This window comes from Clarias gariepinus, chromosome 24 (assembly GCF_024256425.1).
Source record: "Clarias gariepinus isolate MV-2021 ecotype Netherlands chromosome 24, CGAR_prim_01v2, whole genome shotgun sequence".
Taxonomy (NCBI): domain Eukaryota; kingdom Metazoa; phylum Chordata; class Actinopteri; order Siluriformes; family Clariidae; genus Clarias; species Clarias gariepinus.
In genome coordinates, this window is record NC_071123.1 from 22335510 (window position 1) to 22356004 (window position 20495).

At 38.7% G+C, this 20495-nt stretch overlaps 1 pseudogene; it reads right to left on the minus strand.

Annotated features, from left to right (window-relative positions):
- Window positions 1–676: 676 nt before the first annotated feature.
- Window positions 677–17159, minus strand: LOC128511929 (GTPase IMAP family member 8-like; annotated as a pseudogene).
- Between the last annotated feature and the right edge of the window lie 3336 nt (window positions 17160–20495).

Consider the following 20495-nt stretch of genomic DNA (forward strand, 5'->3'; position numbering starts at 1 on the left):
TTTTTTTATATTGCTTATTTTATAATTAAATTCGTTTGTTATAATTTGTAATTTGTACACCACAAACCTATGAATTAATGTTCTAATATATTATTTGAAAAAGTTTAATGGGGGACGGGGGGGCATTTTAGAGCATAACACCAGGTCAGTAGCGTACTAGTAAAGATAATAACGTCAATGGATACATTTGTTACATGGACCTTAAAAAAGCAGGTAATTTAGCCGAAAGAAAAACATGATGAGGCCTATGTTGCACTTGGATTCATGGTGGGGATGGTGGGGGCAGAGGAGAGACCCGTGTGTGTTTTGTGTCTTAAACCGCTGGCAGCAGACAGCATGAGACCCAACAAATTAGGAAGACACTTAGAGACAACACACCCCAGTCACGTTAATAAGCCACTCAACTTCTTTGAAAGAAAGCTCTAGATAAGTGACGAAGTAAGCCTGTTATAACATCTGCACATGTATTTTATCTGTTTTGAACTTGGTGTTATTTGATCTTATTGGTTTAGAAATTGATATTTCAATAAACAGTAAACTTGGCCGTTTTCGTTATCATTTTGTAGACAAGTGGGGCTTGAAAATTCGCCCACCCCCTTAAGTGGGGAATGACAGAAAATGTTTGAGAACCACTGGTGTAAACAAATGCAACTTAAGAAACATATGGATAATGTCTCTATATCTTTGTTAGAAACATAAGAAACATTAATGTTTTGAGAAGTGTGTGCATGTTACTGTGTGCTATCGACTTCCGAATCAGATTCCAAATCCTTAAATAACCCAGAGTGGTTCTTTTTAAGGATGTTATAAAGTTCTTGTTTCGCAACTCTTCCCGTTGAGTCGAGACATGCATACAGTTCTCTCATTTTCTCTTGATGTGTTGACATTGCTCGAATCTTGCTGTACATTTCATTAGTAATCATCTTCTTGCCCTTTAAACAGTCTGCAACCTCCATTACTGAATTAAATCTCTGAATGAGCGCTGCTCGGTGTTTATCCACAAATTCAGCACCTGCAATTCAGACATTAAGCATATGATTGTAACCATGAAGCAAAATGTAAACAGCATATAAATAGCATCGACTGCGTCTGGATTCAATGAATTAATTAAAAATAATCCATTTGTTTGATACATTAAATGAACCTGTAAAACCTATTATTTCAGACACACAATATTCATATTACATTGTTAGAAATGTATTGTTTGTAGTATTATTTTATATACATCATATACATTTTATATACAATCAATCTTTATACATACATGGACACTATGGACAATTCCACGCACATCTACCTTTACATCTACACTACATGTTTACGTTTACATTCTGAACCATTGCACACCAAGACACTTTTTTTCTAGGCATATTTGCACACCATCTTTCTCCCAAAAATATCAAAAATTTACAATTTCTTAAATGTTCTTGTACAGTATATTTCTATTTGTACAGTATATTTCTATTTTCGTACAGCATATTTCTATTTTTAGTTCTATTTTTCCTAGTTCAATTTTACTAATTTTTATTTAATTTTTATATCGTATTTCTTTTATTCATATTTATTCCTTATTATAAGCTTTAATTCTCTTTTTAAGGTCACTGGCGGTCGTGTAAGCATTTCACTACATTTCGTACTGTGTATGACTGTGTATGTGACAAATAAAATTTGAATTTGATACGTATGTAAATATGTATTCAAATTTGTGGTTTATAGGAAAATGCATGACCAAAAATGTTTGCACTGGATCGGTTGGTGGTTCAACTGAGGTTATGATCCCAGCCAGTGGAAGCTAAATTTGTGAAAATAGAAATTGTTTAAAAAAGGGAAAAAACTCTATTGCAACTGAAAATAGTTTTTCCATTATCTGCTGTATGCCGAACTACTCAAAAGAGATTGTCTGTCTTACCATTGAATGTTAATTAATTATTTTATGTTAATCATCACAAGTCTCATTTCACTATATGAGAGCGCTCAGCTGGGGTGCAATGGTTAAGGCATTGGACTATACTGTAGTTCGCAAGGTCGCAGGTTTAAACCTCACAACCACCAAGTTGCCACTGTTTGCCTTTAACCCTTGAGTAACTGCCCTTAACTGCTCAGATGTATAATAAGATAATGTAAGTCGCTCTGGATAAGGGCATCTGCCAAATGCTCAAATTTGATGAAGCAAATATGTTGGACTACGGTTCAAACCCCACGACCCTGTTGGGTCCTGAGCAAGGCCCTTAACCCTCAACTGCTATATACTGAGATAAAAATGTCAGTTGCTCTGGATAGGTGCGTCTGCAAAATGCCTAAATACATGTGATGAATTTGTGGTGTATTGAGTTGTAGTGTAGTAATGCTGAAGAATTGCCAGTTATTTAGCTAGCTATTCAGCGAGGTGCTATATATTACATAATCATACAGTAGTTGTGGCTTAATAATTTAAAACATATATACACCAATTTAGATTATATATAAAGATTTAGATTATAACTTACGTGCATCTAATCTAAGGCCTTCTCTCCTTTTTGTCTCCGTCACCGTCTCATTTGATCTGTTTTCCACTTGTTTCCTTCTCTTCTCCACATCTTTTATTATCTTTTTGTCCATTTCCAAATGACAGCCTCCGTTTCCTGCCACCATCTTCTCTATCTTCTGCAGCAGCTCTGTGACCTGAGAGTCATCATGCCTTTTCTTATTGGTAAAAACATGATATCTGTCCACATTTCTCAACCAGACACTGAAGATACTTTTCTCTCTTAATGTACTGCTCTATGGTCATGTCTACCAGAGCGTCCCCGAAGGTGAAGAGAACTATCGTATGAATCCAGACTCTTTCAGTAAGAAGCTCCAGATATCCCTCTAATACATTTTGCTCACTGTTCCATGATTTGACATCTAAACGCAGGACAAGGAGAACAGCGTGTGGACCTGGAGGACACCTGGACACACTGAGAATAATCTCCTGTTTAAATTCCTCAGTAGAGTTCCTTATAGATTTATTTCTCTGCCATCCAGGAGCTTCAACCACAGTGATCTTCCTTCCTGCTACGTCTCCTTGTCTCATAACACACTGTGCAGTTCTCTTTAAGTCAAACTTCCCTCCGCCCAGGATGCTGTTTACTGATGAACTTTTCCCAGCATTCATGCTGCCCAAGAGCACAATCCTGACTTCAGAGAGATGTATCTCACCTGCAGGACAAAAACAACATAAACCCTTCCTGTCAATGTCTTCAGTACTGCATAGTGGTGGGAACTCAAATCCATGAGTTTTGGTAGGTTTACTTACTGACCATATAGATTGTGCAAAAATGTCATCTATAATCAAGTTCTGTAACAAAGTGCAATAGCTACTGTGCTTAAATTGTGCTGTAAAGGTGTTGAGAGAGCTCTTTGCTCCTACTCATCATGAGATGTTTCTTGTGTAACAGCTTGGTGAGAAACAATTTGTTAACCTGCATCCAAACGGTTCCCCCAGAACTAGTACCCATCCACCCTGCAGTGTGTGTAAAGTCCCTTGGGGTCACAAGATGGCAACCAAAGACCTGAATCCACCACCCAAGATGTTTTGGGATTTAAAAGAGCGAAACATCTACGAAATGTGACTCCTAGCTGACAACCCAGCAGTCGACACGGTGTCACTGGTGGAGGTTCATCTGGCAGTTATGGCTAGCAGGTGGCTCACCTGTGCTTACAGCTTACTGAGTTAATATTAATGGCACATCTACATTCCATGTCCATAGTTGAATTGAAAATATGTCTAATTGAAATGGTTGTCATGTTGAATATATACAGGTGAAACTTGTACCAATTTTTTTTGAATATTTTGCAAAAGTTCATTTATTTCAGTAATGCAACTTAAAAGGTGAAACTAATATATGAGATAGACTCATTACATGCAAAGCTACAGTATATGGTCGTTATTCAAGTCGATATTTGTCATAATTGAGATGATTATGGCATACAGCTCATGAAAACCCCAAATCCACAATCTTAGAAAATTAGAATGTTACATGCAATCAATAAAACAAGGATTGTACATAGAACATATCGGACCTCTGAAAAGTATAAGTATGCATATGTATTCAGTACTTGGTTTGGGCCCCTTTTGCGGCAATTACTGCCTCAATGCGGCGTGGCATGAAAGCTATCAGCCTGTTGCACTGTTGAGGTGTTATGGAAGACCAGGATGCTTCAATAGTGGCCTTCAGCTCTTCTGCATTGTTCGGTCTCATGTCTCTCATCTTTCTCTTGGCAATGCTTCATAGATTCTCTATGGGGTTCAGGTCAGGCGAGTTTGCTGGCTAATCAAGCAGTAATCCCATGATTATCTCACCTGGTTTTGGTGCTTTTGGCAGTGTGGGCAGGTGCCCCATCAAGCTCATCTGCGGAAGGGAGCATGAAGTGCTCCAAAATCTCTTGGTAGACGGCTGCGTTGACCCTGGACTTAATGAAGCACAGTGGACCAACACCAGCAGATGACATGGCTCTCCAAATCAACACAGACTATGAAAACTTCACACTGGACAAGCATCTTGCAGTGAGTGCCTCTTCATTCTTACTCCAGACTCTGGGTCCTTTGTTTCCAAATGAGATGCAAGAATTGCTCTCATCAGAAAAGAGGACTTTGGACCACTGAGCAACAGACCACTTCTTTTTTTCTTTAGCCCAGGTAAGATGCTTCTGACCTTGTTTATTATTTCTGGAGCGGCTTGACAAGAGGAATACGACATTTGAAGCCCATGTCCGGGATCCGTCTGTGTGTGGTGGCTCTTGATGCACTGACTCCAGCCTTAGTACACTCCTTAAATGGTCTTTTCCTAGGAATCCCCTCCAGACTGTAGTCATCCCTGCTACTTGTGCACTTTTTTCTTCACATAACCTTCTATTAATGTGCTTTGATACAGTACATTAATAGAAACATCCAACTTCTTTTGCAATTACCTTTTGAGGCTTTCCCTCCTTATGGAGGATGTCAATGATGGTTTTCTGCACAACTGTCTGGTCAGCAGTCATTCCCATGATTGTGCTGGACACTTTGAGCCTAGAATATTGAACCTTTTTACAATATTCTACAGTAATTTCCTGATTTTTGCTGTTTTCATGAGCTGTAGGCCATAATCATCTCAATTATGACAAATAATGACTTGAACCATCTAGCTTTGCATGTAATGAGTCAATCTCATGTATTAGTTTCACCTTTTAAGTTGCATTACTAAAACTAGAGAGGTACATTTCCTGAAGAAAATGTGAGTGGTGCTTGCCGTGGCGAAACTCTGGCCGTCCATATCTCTACGACAATGGGATCTTGATAGCAACATGCTAATATAGCTAGCATCAAGCTAGCACCATGCTAATCAGCTAAACATCATGCTAATTACACTAGCATGATGCTAGGAACATTCTATACATGTTATTAGCGAAAAGTTAGCATAATGCTAGCGACATGCTAATAGCGTTAGCATCATGCTAGCGATGTGCTGATGAAATCAGCATGCTAATGAGGGTGCTAGGGGGCGTGGCTTATGAGCATGATGATATATGCAAAAGAGTGTCTCTACGACAGTCGGTTTCACAGTTAAATCAATGTTAAGTGTGTGTGGTTAATTGCCCCCTGCGGGGGCAATTAACCACCCACCCCTTAGAAAAGTCACAGCACCCCGTTCCCGAAGATGGGCCGCACGGTTTGACACCTCACTCATGGGACTCAGTCAAAGTTGGTCTCAATGTTAAGTCTGTGGGTGGTTAATTGCCCCCTGCGGGGGCAATTAACCACCCACCCCTTCAAACAGTCAAAGCAGCCTACTCCCGAATAAGCCGCACGGTTTGACACCTCATTCGTGGGTCTACGACGAACGGTGCGGGACTCAGTCAAAGTTGTTGTCAGTGTTAAGTCTGTGGGTGGTTAATTGCCCCCTGCGGGGGCAATTAACCACCCACCCCTTCAAACAGTCAAAGGAACCTACTCCCGAATAAGCCGCACGGGTTGACACCTCATTCATGGGTCTACGGCGAACGGTGCGGCACTAGTAATTTTTTAAAATTCCCATTATAAGTCAATGGGCAAAGTCGCCAAAATCCCCATTCAAATTCTATGGGGCAACTTTGGGGACCTCTCTTGCCCCGGGGGTCGAACTTATTCCCCTGTGCGGGGTATCATCTGACACAGGCTGCAATCCTCTTCAAATGTTGAAAATTTCACGTCTCTACAAATTTCACTCTCTGCGCTACAATCTGTCAAAGTTGGCCTCAATGTTAAGTCTATGGGACTTTTCGGGGTGGTTAATTGCCCCCTGCGGGGGCAATTAACCGCCCACCCCTTATAAAAGTCATAGCACCCCATTCCCGTATAAGCCGCACGATTTGACACCTCACTCATGGGTCTATGACAAACGGTGCGGGACTAGTTACGCGCCAAACTTTTGTACGGAAGAATTTTGCAAGATAACAATAGTGATGCTTTGCAAGCACCACTAATAATAAGTTCGCAAGAGAATAGTAGCGATGCTTTGCAAGCACCACTAATAAATGCACAATACTATAGTAATTGCATTACTTTTGCACAATATTCAAATTTTTAGAGTTTCACCTGTACTTTACCCACTTTATAAGTGCTACTTAGGATTTATGGTACTCTAAATGTGCACAGAAGAATCTTAGTTCCACTGGCTAAGGTCATCATTATCAATACAACTTTATCCGGTGTACGGGTTCCTGGAGCCTATCCCAGAAGGCTTAGGGCATGAGGTTTGGTACATCTTGGACAGGGTTCCAATTCGCAGACATTGACACACATTCATACACACACTACGGACAATTTGGGAACGACAGTTAGCCTAATCTGCATGTCTTTGTACGGTGGGAGAAAACTGGAGTACCCAGGGGAAACCCACCAAGCAATTGTGAAAACATGCAAACTCCATACACACAGACACCAAGGTGGGGATTGATTTGTGTGTGTAAAAACCAAATAAAAATCATCTGATTATAGCTTCTAGTATTGGGCAAAAACAACCTCGAATAAACAACATCTAACTTTTTTTTTACCATTAGAAAAAAAACGGGAAAAAAACATGGGCAATAGTAAGTACCTCCTTACTGCGTCCACAGGATTTAAAAGGATTTAATCAGGTAGCTGCTGCTAATATCAGACCTTGATTAGATACTCATCAGCAGGTGTGCAGACCTTTTTTAAAACAGAAGTTTGGGCAGTTTGCTAGTCTGGAGCATTCAGCTGTGTGTAAACACAATGCCAAGTGAGAAGGTCATAAACAATAGTCTTAGAGATTGTTGCTGCACATCAATATGCCATGCAAAGCTGGACAAAAGCTAGATCGCGGACCCTACAACTCTCACTGTGCATGTTAAATGTAAAAGTCCATAACAGCACAATTTGAAGAAGACAATTTGCTTAGAAGGGTTGCCAAGAGAAAGACTCTCCTATCTAAAAAGAAGAGGAGTGCAAAACTCCATCTAAAAAAACCCACAAGGCTTCTGGAACAATATCTTGGGAACGAATGAGACAGAAGTTGAGTTGTCTGGCTTTAGAAACACCTCACATCCAGAAAGACCGCACACCCACTGTCAATCTTGGTTGAAATTGGGCCAGTCCAGATCTCAACCCAATCGACTGGCGGAACATTAACAGAGCTGTGCATAAGTGAATGCCCAAAAACCTCAATGAACTGAAACAATGTTGAAGAAGAAAAAAGAATGGACATCAAGATGATGTGAGAGACAGATGAAGTAATTCAGGAAATTATTACTTTAGTAAGTTATTGTTAATAAAGGTGGATCTGCAAGCTATGAAATTAGGGGGGTACATACACACACAAGCACAACATATGAATACAAAATGTGTCTCACGTTTGTGTGATATAATGTCTTTTCTCCTCCTTGACACCATCACCTGCTCTTTTGATTTTTTTTCATCTTCTGTCTTTCTTTCCTCTTTTATCTTTTTGTCCATTTCCAAAAAATGACAGCCTCTATTTCCTGCCACCATCTTCTTTATCTTCTCTAGCAGCTCTGTGACCTGAGAGACATCATCCCTCTTCTTACTTGTAAAAACATGATATCTGTTTTCACATTTCTTAACCAGACCCTGGAGATACTCTTCTGTCTTAATATACTGCTCTATGGTTGTGTCTCCCAGAGCGTCCCCGAAGGTGAACAGAACTATAGTGTGACTCCAGACTCTTTCAGTAAGAAGCTCCAGATATCCCTCTAAAACATTTTGCTCACTGTTCCATGATTTGACATCTAAACGCAGGACCAGGAGGACAGCGTGTGGACCTGGAGAACACCTGGAAACACTGAGAATAATCTCCTGTTTAAGTTCCTCAGTGGAGTTCCTTATAGATTTATTTCTCCTCCAGCCTGGAGCTTCAACTACAGTGATCTTCCTTCCTGCTACGTCTCCTTGTCTCATAACACACTGTGCAGTTCTCTTTAAGTCAAACTCCTTTCTGCCCAGGATGGTGTTTCCTGCTGAACTTTTCCCAGCATTCATGCTGCCCAAGAGCACAATCCTCACTTCAGAGAGATGTATCTCACCTGCAGGGCATAAATCACACATAAACCTTTACTGTCAATGTCTTTTATATTTAGTAATGGTAATGTAGTGGATACTGGGAACAATAAGTAATGTGTACCTACAATCCATGTGTTTGAGTGGTTTTATTAAAACATATCCATAACCATGGTACAAAGTCTTTCCACTTTAGTTTAAGTTTCTGAATTCTATACCTTAACAGGCCATCTGGAAGACATGGTAACTATTGCACTTTGTTAATGATTGCATCTTCCATCAGAAGTAAGGTGATTACAAAGGTGGAGCTTTTCCTTACGAACCAAAAAGAAGGCTTTTTCAAAGATGGTCTCCACCAGCATCCATTGTTTGAAGATGTGTGTCGCCTTAGGTCGAGAATATGTAGAGAAGGACTAAACTTACGCCCAAAGTTTGTTTTGATTACACTATTTTTCTTAGCAATAATAACTATTTTATGACCGCACCTTGTAAAAGAAAGTGCCTTCAATGCTGCAGGTTTGAACAGAGCACAAAACTACTCCCCTCTATCATCCCTCTCCCACCAATCTTCAAATTCACTTATCTGTAATATTTTAGGATATAAACATAAGTCATATAGACATACAGGATTAAAAATAATAAATTAACCACCCTGTAAACAAGCAAATAAATATAATAATAAAAACATTTTCATATTCATCCTGGTTTAAACAGCATTCCGGTACAACATTTAACATGTGAGATGTTTTATAAGATAAAGGATAAGACAAAATAAAAGTTACTGTAAAATAAGATAAATCCCAGAGGAAATGATTGTGCCAGAGACAGCTTCAAAAGGACAGTAAAAGAATATACAGTACACGCAATGAAGTAGTACATAAAATAAAATACAATAAAAAAAATTAAAAAAAAATCCACAAACTAGGCATAGAATAGACAAGTAGAATGCAACAACCATAGCAATAAAGTAACAGAGTATGATGGCTGTATAGTTCTTTGGACTTAACTGTTGTACTTTAAGATTCTTGCTTGTCCTTTAGGAATCACTACCAATTTAAGACGACTCAGAGTTATACAGTATGTGTGAAAATGGTGATGTGGCCTGAACACTGTTGTGAAAACTAAAAATTAGGTGGAGCACTCTTCTGGATAAAACTATAATTTCCCTCTCTAACCTTCGTCATCTTTTACCAGTTACTGATGGTGTAATCTGTCTGTTCGAACCTTCTGTCGTAACAGAGCTCTATGCAGTTGTAAGAACTCCTAATACTCTACAGGTTATTTCACAATCCGTTGAAGTACAGAAAAGATATGTTTTCATTTTCTTTACAGTAATATGATGAAAACACCATGGTAGCTCATTTTCTGTGGCGGGGATGAGAAGGCGGGCTCTACGCGGGAGTGAAGGTACGCGCAAGCTCGAGTAGCTCTTTCCCACGCTGTCCTCTCGCGGAGTTTAAGGGGCGGCATTCCGGTCTCGCCTTTAAAGTTGTTGTTGTTGGTCTCAATTCTAATGTATAATACTGTTACTACAGTATGATAAAATAATAAATCTAAAGTCCAAACACATGACCAACAGTACAGCATGAGTTCCTGGAGAACATATGGACATCTGGGACACCACACTGTTTAGTTCTCTTTAAGTCAAACTTTCAGGATGGTGTTTCCTGCTGAACTTTTCCCAGCATTCCTCCAGCCCAGGAGCACAATCCTCACTTTTGAGAGAGGGCTTATTACAAATACAATAATACAAAATCCTCTTTTGAACCCTGTGCCTATCTACAGTATATACTGCTTTGTATGAGAACACTCTTCTCATTCTTCACTTCTATTGGGACTAGCATTTAAGCAAAACACCTTCACTTCCATGCAGTCCTCTTCACAACATAAAGCCCTTGTGAATACCAATAGATACATACTGTAGTCTAAAACAATATTGTTCCCAATGCTGAAGCAAACATGAATTTTATTTTGCTTTACAACAGATCTTTCATGATGAATGTGTGTATATGTGCTTCATATTATTTTCATAATGATGAAATAAGATGCCCAAATTTGTGCTTTAAAATTCTTAATAAGTTTCTTAATTTTATAGCTGGAATGTGATGTGAATTCATGACTGAAATAAAGCTGTTCGTCTTTTGTAAAGTACTTTCACTTTACAAAAGGCAGCGTTTTCATCAAAAGGTTGATAAACGCGTGTTGTACAGTATATACACCGCGACAGCGCGCGCAGTTACTCACTTCTCACCTTTCATGTAGGTCTACTCGGACTTATTAATTCGTTTTAAACCCCTTAAAAATGCGTGTGTATACAGCTTAAAACCTCCATTAGTTATTAAAGATAGCATCTATTTAGAAAAAATGCCCCAGTGATTTCGGAGCTTCAGGAAATCTCCCGGCGCTCTGTGCATAACACAGGGCCAACTCATGTCGAAAGAATTTATAAACGGTTTCTAAACGTGGGCTATTGTTTTTTACTTATAATATTTGTTAATTTAATTTAAATGAGGTTTGGGCTCAGGACTTTAATTCGGCATCGTGATTCTCCTCTTTAATTTACTCCATAGTTTTAATTAGCGCTCAGTCACATGCATGGAGTTTTCCAGAGCGCACCGGCAGAAGTAGACTAATGATTATGAACGCGTTGGGAAAACAGCAAGCAGACTGACTCTGACCATTTAAAAAAAATAATTTGCGTTTATTTTCTGACGCGCTCAAGTTCACCAAAAACAATACAGAACAGCGCAGCTTATTTGCTTTCAAACATTTATAAAATCACGTTTTTTCGTTATTGTGAGTGCGCTTAAATAAAAGTTGAGTCTTATAAAGGCATGTAGTCTTATATAGTTTTATTATATAGTTTTTGCACATTAATCAGAGTCCTCATCTGTTACATTTTTGAGGACAATAGTTTTTTTTCAGCCTGTCACGGCGTGCGCCCAAATCAATATCGCTCCTCGCTCACTAGTTAGGCGGCCTCTCCTTCAGTTATGCGAAGAAGCAGGGCTGCAAAATTAGGCACGAATGGTAAAGAAGAGCTCTCCTTGCTTATGATCCCGGGCTTCCAATCCGCGCTATAAAATACTCGGGGTTTGTTGGTTTACAGTGGATTTTACTACGCGGTGTGAGTGAGACACGCGCACAACAACGCGGAAGTGCGGCATGCAAACGGGGCAAATGGAACGCGCCCCAGGGACTTTAAAGAAGAGCCAGCGCAAGCGGACGGAGGCAGGAGCTGCTGTCCGCGGATGGCCGTCGTATTCGTATTTTATAGCGCAGGGTGCAAACCCGGGAACATTGGCATGGATGAGCTATGTCCAGCTCTGTACCAGCATGTCATGTGGGCATTATAAGATTTCTATTGAAAACTTCTAACTAAAAAGTGGCAGCTGGCACGCCTAAAAAAAAATGTAGGTTAATTTTTTTTATAGTCTAAATTAAAATCCTCCTCTTTAGTGCCTCCTATTCCTATTAATCCTATTGTTCTTTTAGTGTCACTGCGTGTACTTACAATGCCAGACAACATTCAAATGCAAATTATTCACTCTCCCCAAGTGTGAATCAGCTGTTCTCACCTATACATATTAACCTATACGTTCTCACCTAAAGTGTTTAGGTGAAATTCCACCTATACAAGTGTGACAAATATGAAAAGAAAAAAAAATAGGAAGGGGCAAATATTTTTCATGGCACTTCACATGTAGTCAGATTGTTCCACTGGGCTGAAACTGTGGCAGGTGGAGTTATAGCACTTTTCAAATCACACTAACTATACACTGATATGTAATAACTTTAAATGATGAATGCTACATTAATATGATCTCGGGCTTGCTCCACATTATAAAAGCAAAGCGCGGAGATAGAGATCAGGGAAGTACGTGATGTGGTGGAAAATAGGCAGTGGCGGTTCTACACTGAATTGCTCCGCGGGCGAGACAGCCCTCCCGCCTAACCCCCCAAGCCCCCCCCCCCCCCCCCAAGCGCCACTTCTAACCAACCAAACCCCCTGTCTGACGTCTGCTCTGTCTTGTTAATTTGTTTTAAAACCCCAATTCTGCGAATTCCCCCAGCAGCGAAACCGGTTTGATGACTTCACACCTGTTGTAAAGGTGAGATGGGGGATTACAGTAACTGTGGGTGCGCTTCACCTCGGAGCGCGCTGTCGCGTTGTATTCAATGAATAGACTAAAACTAAATCATGTTTGCTTCAGCATTGGAAACAATATTGTATTAGGCTAACTTTATTAAAGATTATACACTTTTGTATTCTTTGTCCACACACGTGGGTATCTTAAACAATATCTTTTTAGATATTGATCCTTTCTCGATGCAGCGAATTTTCTGAGCAATTTAATAATAATTTTCATGAATGAAAAGCAGGAAGAAGAAAAGGTTACACGAAAATAAGAAAAAGCTTTAGAGGTAAATGCTGTGAAATGCTTCAAATGAACAGATTCTGCCTATAACAGGTCAGGGACAGTGAGGCTGGATCCAGCAGCCCACCACATCCCACTTCATAATACATGCTGATGATGACCAACACGTCTCCCCTGATCTACCAGAGCCAAGTAAAAAGAATGGCAATCAAACAGAATAAAATTAGTAGCAGCACTAACTTGTGCTAGTTATTATTATGGTGGTCAATATTAATTGAAATAATGTTTCTCAGCATTATTTCATATTAATTTTGACTACAATAATAATTAAAATAAGTAACTAGTTTAATAGCGTGAGCTACTGCTGCTACTGATTTTATTTTAGCTTACCTGTTCAGTTTTATTGCCATTCCTTTTAAAATATTGTCTTTATAGGTTTATATGCTTGTCTTGATGTTCTTTTTTTCGTTTCTTTGTTTTACTAATATGACCCAATATATGTTCAGTGATACTTCAAATAATATGTTTAAATAGCATTGATTTCTGTATTGTGTTATATTTTTATACTAGTAACTGGTGTTAAAAATGTATCTCCACATTAATGAGCCAATGTATTATGGTGTGGGCTGCTGTGGGCCAGGAAGTCCAGGGACACTTTTTGGTCTCAGTTCGCCCCTGTAATAATGAATGGAGAAAGCGCAGTCAAAGCCCGGGGATTCTGTGTTCCCCGGGGGGGCAGTAGTGAATAGCTGACACTCAGTGATAGCCAATGAAATTGAAGCATTTTTGCCGCTTTCCACGTGGTGTGGCGTTGCTTAAATAATAGTATAAAATCGTCCAGAACCTGGTTCGAATCCCGCTCTAGGTGAAAATGTAATAAATGTGAATCCTTTGTTTTACACTTTTTGCTTATGATTATCATTAAATTATAGCAACTGTGAGGTGAGTGCTAATGTGTTTCATAGCTTAAAAAAAAAATTCTCAATTGCAAACATGCATTTAGTACTGAAGCATAACTTAATAATGTAATGGCAATATCGTGCTATCATTTTAGCGCATAACACCGGCATTTTGAGAACTGGCTGGGAATCGAACACGGGCCTCCCGCATGGCGGGTGAATCATCTACCACTGAGCCACCACTGCCCGTCTATGTTTAAACCGCATAAAAACTATAAAACAATACTGTTATAGGCTAACATCATACATCTTTGTAGTCCTTTTGCACACTCGCGTGGGTGCGTTACAATAATAATAATAATAAATTCGGAGAACTACTACTAATAATAATAATAATTCTGAATAAAAATGAAGAATTAATATATAACAGTTTGAGCTTGACACGTTTATGAGCTCTGTCGCTTGCCGTCAATGGGCGCCTAAGAGACATAACATTTTTCGGCTTCAGTAGACACACAATACAGTGGAACCTCGGATTACGAGTAACGTGGTTTACGAGTGTTTTGCAAGACGAGCAACAATTTTTAATAATTTTTTACTTGAAAAACGAGCATTGTCTTAGTTAATGAGCACCAAGTATCATGTTTCACGCATGCGCTTCTTGTTTTAACAACGAGCGTTACCTCATCACAAGTGAGCCAACGGTTTTTCTCTCTCTTGCAGCAGAATTGTAGGTAATCGTCTCTCCTGCTGGGTGAATACACACACGCGCTGTGTATGTGTGTGTGTGTGTGTGTGTGTGAGATGTGCGTGCGCGCGCACACACACACACACACACACACACACATTAACGGAGAGACCGTTTTTAAAACCGTTTAAAAATTAGCAAGGAACATCGCTAGTCACACTCGCGTGAGTGCATACTAACGGGATTACTACTGTAAAGTAAAACAACAACAACAACAAAAATTAAACAGCTCCTCATCTTTGAAAACAGTCGCAACAGAGAAGAGTTTGTGTGTTTATTTGGCAACCTGAGAGAAGGGGAGCTGTAAAGCCGAGACCTATCGTCTCCCCTGCTGGGTCTTAGTGCCTGCAGTGTTTTTGCGTGCGCGTGTTTGTGTCTGTGTAAGGCAGAGAGTTTGTGTGTTTGTTTGGCAACCTGAGAGAAGGGGGCCGTAAACGTGAGCGAGCCCCCCTCCGGCCCCCCCTCCTCTCAGGTTGCCAAATAAACACACAAACTTCTCTCTGTCGCGATTGTTTTCAAAGGTGAGGAGCTGTTTAATTTGTTTTTTTGTTGTTGTTTTACTTACAGCAGTGATCCTGTTAGTATGCGCTCACGTGAGTGTGACTAGGAATGTTCCTTGCTAATTTTTAAATGGTTTTAAAAACGGTCTATCTGTTAATGTGTGTGTGTGTGCACGCACATTTTACACACATACACTCTGCATGCACAAACGAAAACCCTTATCTGTCGGGGTTTAATTTTACATTTTTTTAATGTAAAGTACCGGTTAATTTGTTTTATTTTTACTTTATATTTTGTATTAATTATATGTATGTATTTATTTTTTTGGGCTGTAGAACGAATAATTTAAGTTTCCATTATTTCCTATGGGAAAATTAAATTTGGTTTACGAGTGTTTTGGAATACGAGTCTACTTCTGGAACGAATTAAGCTCGTAATCCAAGGTTCCACTGTACTTTAGACTGTAAACGACTGCCCCCTACAGGTATTGAAGGGCATTTTCACAGCTTCCCGCGCGCAACCACGGCAAGTCGTGGGATCCCTTTTCCGAAAACGTGCATTTTTAAAGGCCAGATCTGTATTTAACATTTATTCAACCATTATTTGTTATGATTGTTTCCCATACCACTCACCCATTTGTGATCTGATGTCCTCTCTGAGTTTTTGCACTTTCATTGTTCTCTCTTTTGCCCTCTTGTTTGCTTTGCTCCTCCTCTCTTCAACCTCCTCTAGAATCTTAGTGTCGATTTCAAAATGGCAGCCATTGTTTACTTCTACCAGCTCCTCTATCTTCTCCAACAGGTCTTTAACCTCTGAGTTATTATCCTTGTTTCTATTGCTCAGAACGTGGTATCTGTTTCCACATTTCTCAACCAGCCACTGCAGAGCCTCGCCTTCACACTCGATATGCTCCTCTATTTTTACATCTCCAAGAAAATTCCCATAAGTGAACAGTACAATAGCATTGTTCCAGACTTTGTCACCAAGAAGTGCCATATACCCCATTATTACTTTTCTGTCATATTCTTTAAACGGGCTATCGAGGCGTACAGTCAGCAGTACAGCATGTGGACCTGGAGGACAATGAGACACACTGAGCACTATCTCCTGTTTAAGTAAAGCAGGGCTCTCTTCTACACGCTTGTACTTGTGCCATCCTGGAGTTTCAACCACAGTGATCTTCCTCCCTGCTAGCTCTCCCTGTCCCTTTACACACTCAGCGTTTCTCTTTGACTCAAACACTTCTTTCCCAGTGATGATGTTTCCTGTTGAACTTTTCCCAGAATCTGTGTATCCCAATAGCATTAACCTCAGCTCAGAGTATCTATTTGTCTGACCTGTAATTGAAAATCAACAAGACGAAGATATTATGATTACTTCATATTTAAAACAACAGTTATGTAGCATCACCTCCATAATACACAAAAACCAAAGAACACAGGAATCACCATCATTCTTTCAGCTGCTCTTTTCTCAGCTTTTTTCCTCTCCTCCACTAGTTGTAAAATTTTTCTATCCATTTCAAAATAAAGGTTCTTGTTTTCTACCACCATCTCCTCGATCTTCTCCAGTAGCTCGGCAACTTGGTCTTTATCACGCCTATCTGTATTGTTGATAACATGATACCTGTCACCACATTTCTCAATCAGCCACTGGAGGGCCTCACCTTCATACTCAATGTGCTGCTCTATGGTTTTTTCTCCCAGCCAGTCGCCAGTTGTAAATAGAACTATTAAGTGGTTCCAGATGTTTTCACCGATAAGCTCTAAATATCCTTCTAATATACTTCTGTGGTTCTCTGTGAAGGAAACTGCTGTTGGTATTATGAGAAGTAAAGCATGAGGTCCTGGAGGACACAGACTTACACTGAGCACAAATTCCTGTTTAAATAGCTCAGTGGTTTCCTCTACAGGTTTGTTCCTCACCCAGCTTGGAGAACTTACTACAGTAACCTGTCTCCCTGCTACTTCTTTATGTCCCTTCACACACTGAACATTTCTCTCAGTGTGAAACATTTGTTCCCCCAGAATTGTGTTTCCTGATGACCTCTTTCCAGCATTTCTATATCCCAGCAAAACAATCCTCAGCTCAGACAGATCACCTGGACAGGAGAAATGTGCATTTCATTCATTTAAATGTAATTTTAAACTGAAATAATAAAAAGGATAAAGTCTGGTTTAGAAAACAACTTAGGAGATTTGAAATTTATAGAATTTAGTGCTGAACCCTTAACTTCATCGGAGACAAAGTGCTTTGTTTAATAGTGTTTAATAGTAAAATAAGAGAGTTTCCACAAGCTCACTGCGACAATAACTCATTGGATTGAAACTAAACAGCTGTGTGGCAATTAAAAAAAAAAACTCTTGTTAGTTATATTGATCATATAAAATGTTTCCTAGGGGGCATAAAGACTGGAGCAATGAAAAAGGTCATGCAGTCTGATTAATTGAGATTGACCCTTTTCCGGAGCAATGGGCATATCAGGGTAAGAAGGGACGAGCACAGCAACGTTATGTGGTAATAAAATGGAGTCAGCTGACATCTGAATGTACTGAATCAAATCTATAGAGTTCTTTGACGACACGGCCACACAAGTGTTTCTGGGAGCATGAGGAATCATTTGCTTAAATTATACTTTAATTACATCAGCTTAAATTATATGTCACATTGCACACCATATTTCATTGTATTTATACACTAATTACAGTGCTTAGGTAACAGTACACTTCCGCCGCGCAGCTGTCAGAAATTTCACGTAAATAAGAGCAAAATAGTTTTATACTGGCTTTTACTGGTGCGATTTTGAAAATGTAAGCATGCAGGGTGATTAAGCTCACACAACTAGGAAAAGTCTTGAAAGGAGGGTCCTGGAATTCGATCGAATATGTCCTGGATATGTCTCTGGCTGAGGAAGGAGCACTGATTCGCTTGTAATTTCATACAGAGTAAAGCATCTAAGCAATTATGGATGAGACTAAAGTCTTATAACCAGTCATAATGCAGAAGGTGGGATTTATTCTGAAAGAATAAGTAAGAAAAAACAACCTAACTTTAATGTTGGAGAACAATACGTCTTCCTCTGTTTTATTTGTCAGATAAAACCAACTTTTCACATTGAAAAAAATACTAACCTTCTGATAAATGATTTGCGTATGTAAACACACTGCTTATTGATCAGTCGCCGTATAAGCATTTAAGTTGACATGTCAAATCAGAATGATTTCATTTGGATTAAATACTTTTTATAGCTAATATATATATAGGCATGCAACTGCATTTCATGCAATTGCAATATCTCTCTGTGTTGGGCGCAGGCATGGATATCAGTACAAAGACATTTTTGATTTTCAAACATTAGTATTTCAGTAAAACTAAATAAATAAAGGAATAAATGAAATCTTAAGAAAAAATATCTGTAGGCCAGAAAAGATTAAATATTATGTAAAAGTTCACTTCTCAGACAAAAAAGAACAAAACAAATATAAAAAAAAAAAAAATAATAATAATAATAATAAAAAGCTTATGGGTTTTCCGGGATAAAAAGAGAAGCAGGTCCGACAAAGCCCTTAAAAGGACTGTGGCTAGTTCTGCTACTGTGTTTGTAAATCAGACTTAGTGTAATGTTAACAAAATATAATGAATAAAATTTATGAAATTCACCTGTGAAACCTCACATGATCAGGAAAAAAAATAATGTCAAAAATGTTATTTTCAGAGATAACCCCTAGAGGGCGCCTCTGCGCCCAGAGACTTCTTTTTGTGTTTTCTGTAGGTTTGTGTTTTTGAACTCTAATTCCCAGAATGCACCTCGGTCAGGTGGTGGAAGCGCTCACCTGAACCGAGGTATCTCATTAAGTTTCATTATAAATAGTCCTGTGTTAAGTTGACCCTTGGTCTTGCATCTGTTTGGTTAAAGTGCTGTCTGTGCAGCTCCTCATCATGTTTAGTTCTTGGTTATGTTTAGCTCTTGTTATGTTTAGTTCCTTGATTGGTTTCGCTCTTGTTATGTTTAGTTCCTATCATGTTTAGTTCTGTGTTTTCAAGAGCATGCTAGTTTAGGTTACTAAGACCCTGTTTAGTTAAGTGGTGATGAAGATTTTATGGCTCTGCGTCATGCTGTTTGCTTTGTTTTTTTCTAGTCTGTTAAGTTTAGCCCTTGTTTAGTTTAGTTTAGCCCTTGTTTGTTTAGATTAGCCCTTGTTTAGATAAGCTCCAGTTGATGTACATTTCTGTTGAGTCTTATTCCTTGTGACAGTTATAGAGTGGAAAAAAATAACCAATAATATAATAACAATTTCTTTTACAACTTTTACAGAAATAGATTTGTTGTAGAATATTATAGGAATGTCTGTTTAAATAACCTCTGCTTTGCTTTAGTTAAACTGTAGGTTGGGCTGCTCTGGCAATAGGACTTACTGGAGATACCTTCATACTAAACATTTAGACATTTCTAAAACACCAAACTGAGTATAAAGGTCATACAAGTGGGTGACACACAATCACAGTTTGTTACCATGCCTGGATTTGAGAAGACATTTTGTAGGTGTCTGTAATAAAGAAATGATAAGAGCCATGCTTTTACTTTGGATTGTTTTACTGTAGGGGACATTGATCACCCACATTCACATTTGTTTTATATCTTTCCTACATGAATAAGCCACTTTTATTAAAGTCTTTCTAATTTACATGGCGTGTGGTATGTGTGTCTCATCTCTACGGATTGCAATGTAAGAAAGAATGTTTTATGTACTTTCAAGGTCAAACCAATGACAGTTTTACTGTCAGTGTGGCCAAAACACATTAGCATTTCCCATAACAATGTGACTGAAACTCTTTAAAAAAGGTACAGAAAACCACAAAAGCCTTTATTACATGTAATGAAGGTTAATGCAGAAATCGAAATAAATAGGAGTTTTTAAAAGTAATATGATTTACAATTTACAATATAATATCACATTTGACAACAATTTTCTATGATGTTTAAGACCGATATTGCCATGTTGCTTTACAAAATGTATTTTTGTCAACATTTTATATATGAACCTACAAGATGTTTTACAAGTTTTAATAATTAATTACTTTAATATCGTTATGACAAGTAAATAGTCCTGAACTACTGGACTAAGTAAATTTAAAAAAATTATAACAAAAAACGTGACATTTTATAATAGCCATAATCTTCAGCTCATTATCTATATACATTGTTTTTTTTATTACAATTGAGAATATACACTTACCTTCAAATGAAGTCATTTTTGTTGTAGTCTTACATGTACAAGTTTATGTAAAGAAAAAACACATCATTGTGTGCACTCTGTGAAACGAAACCTACAGTATGTACCAAACAGACAAACCCTTAGACAAACCCCACCTTGTTACAAAATCCAATAGTGCATTGAAGGCCAGCAATCAGACAGTGTGTAATTCTACTACAGATGCTTCAAAAACTA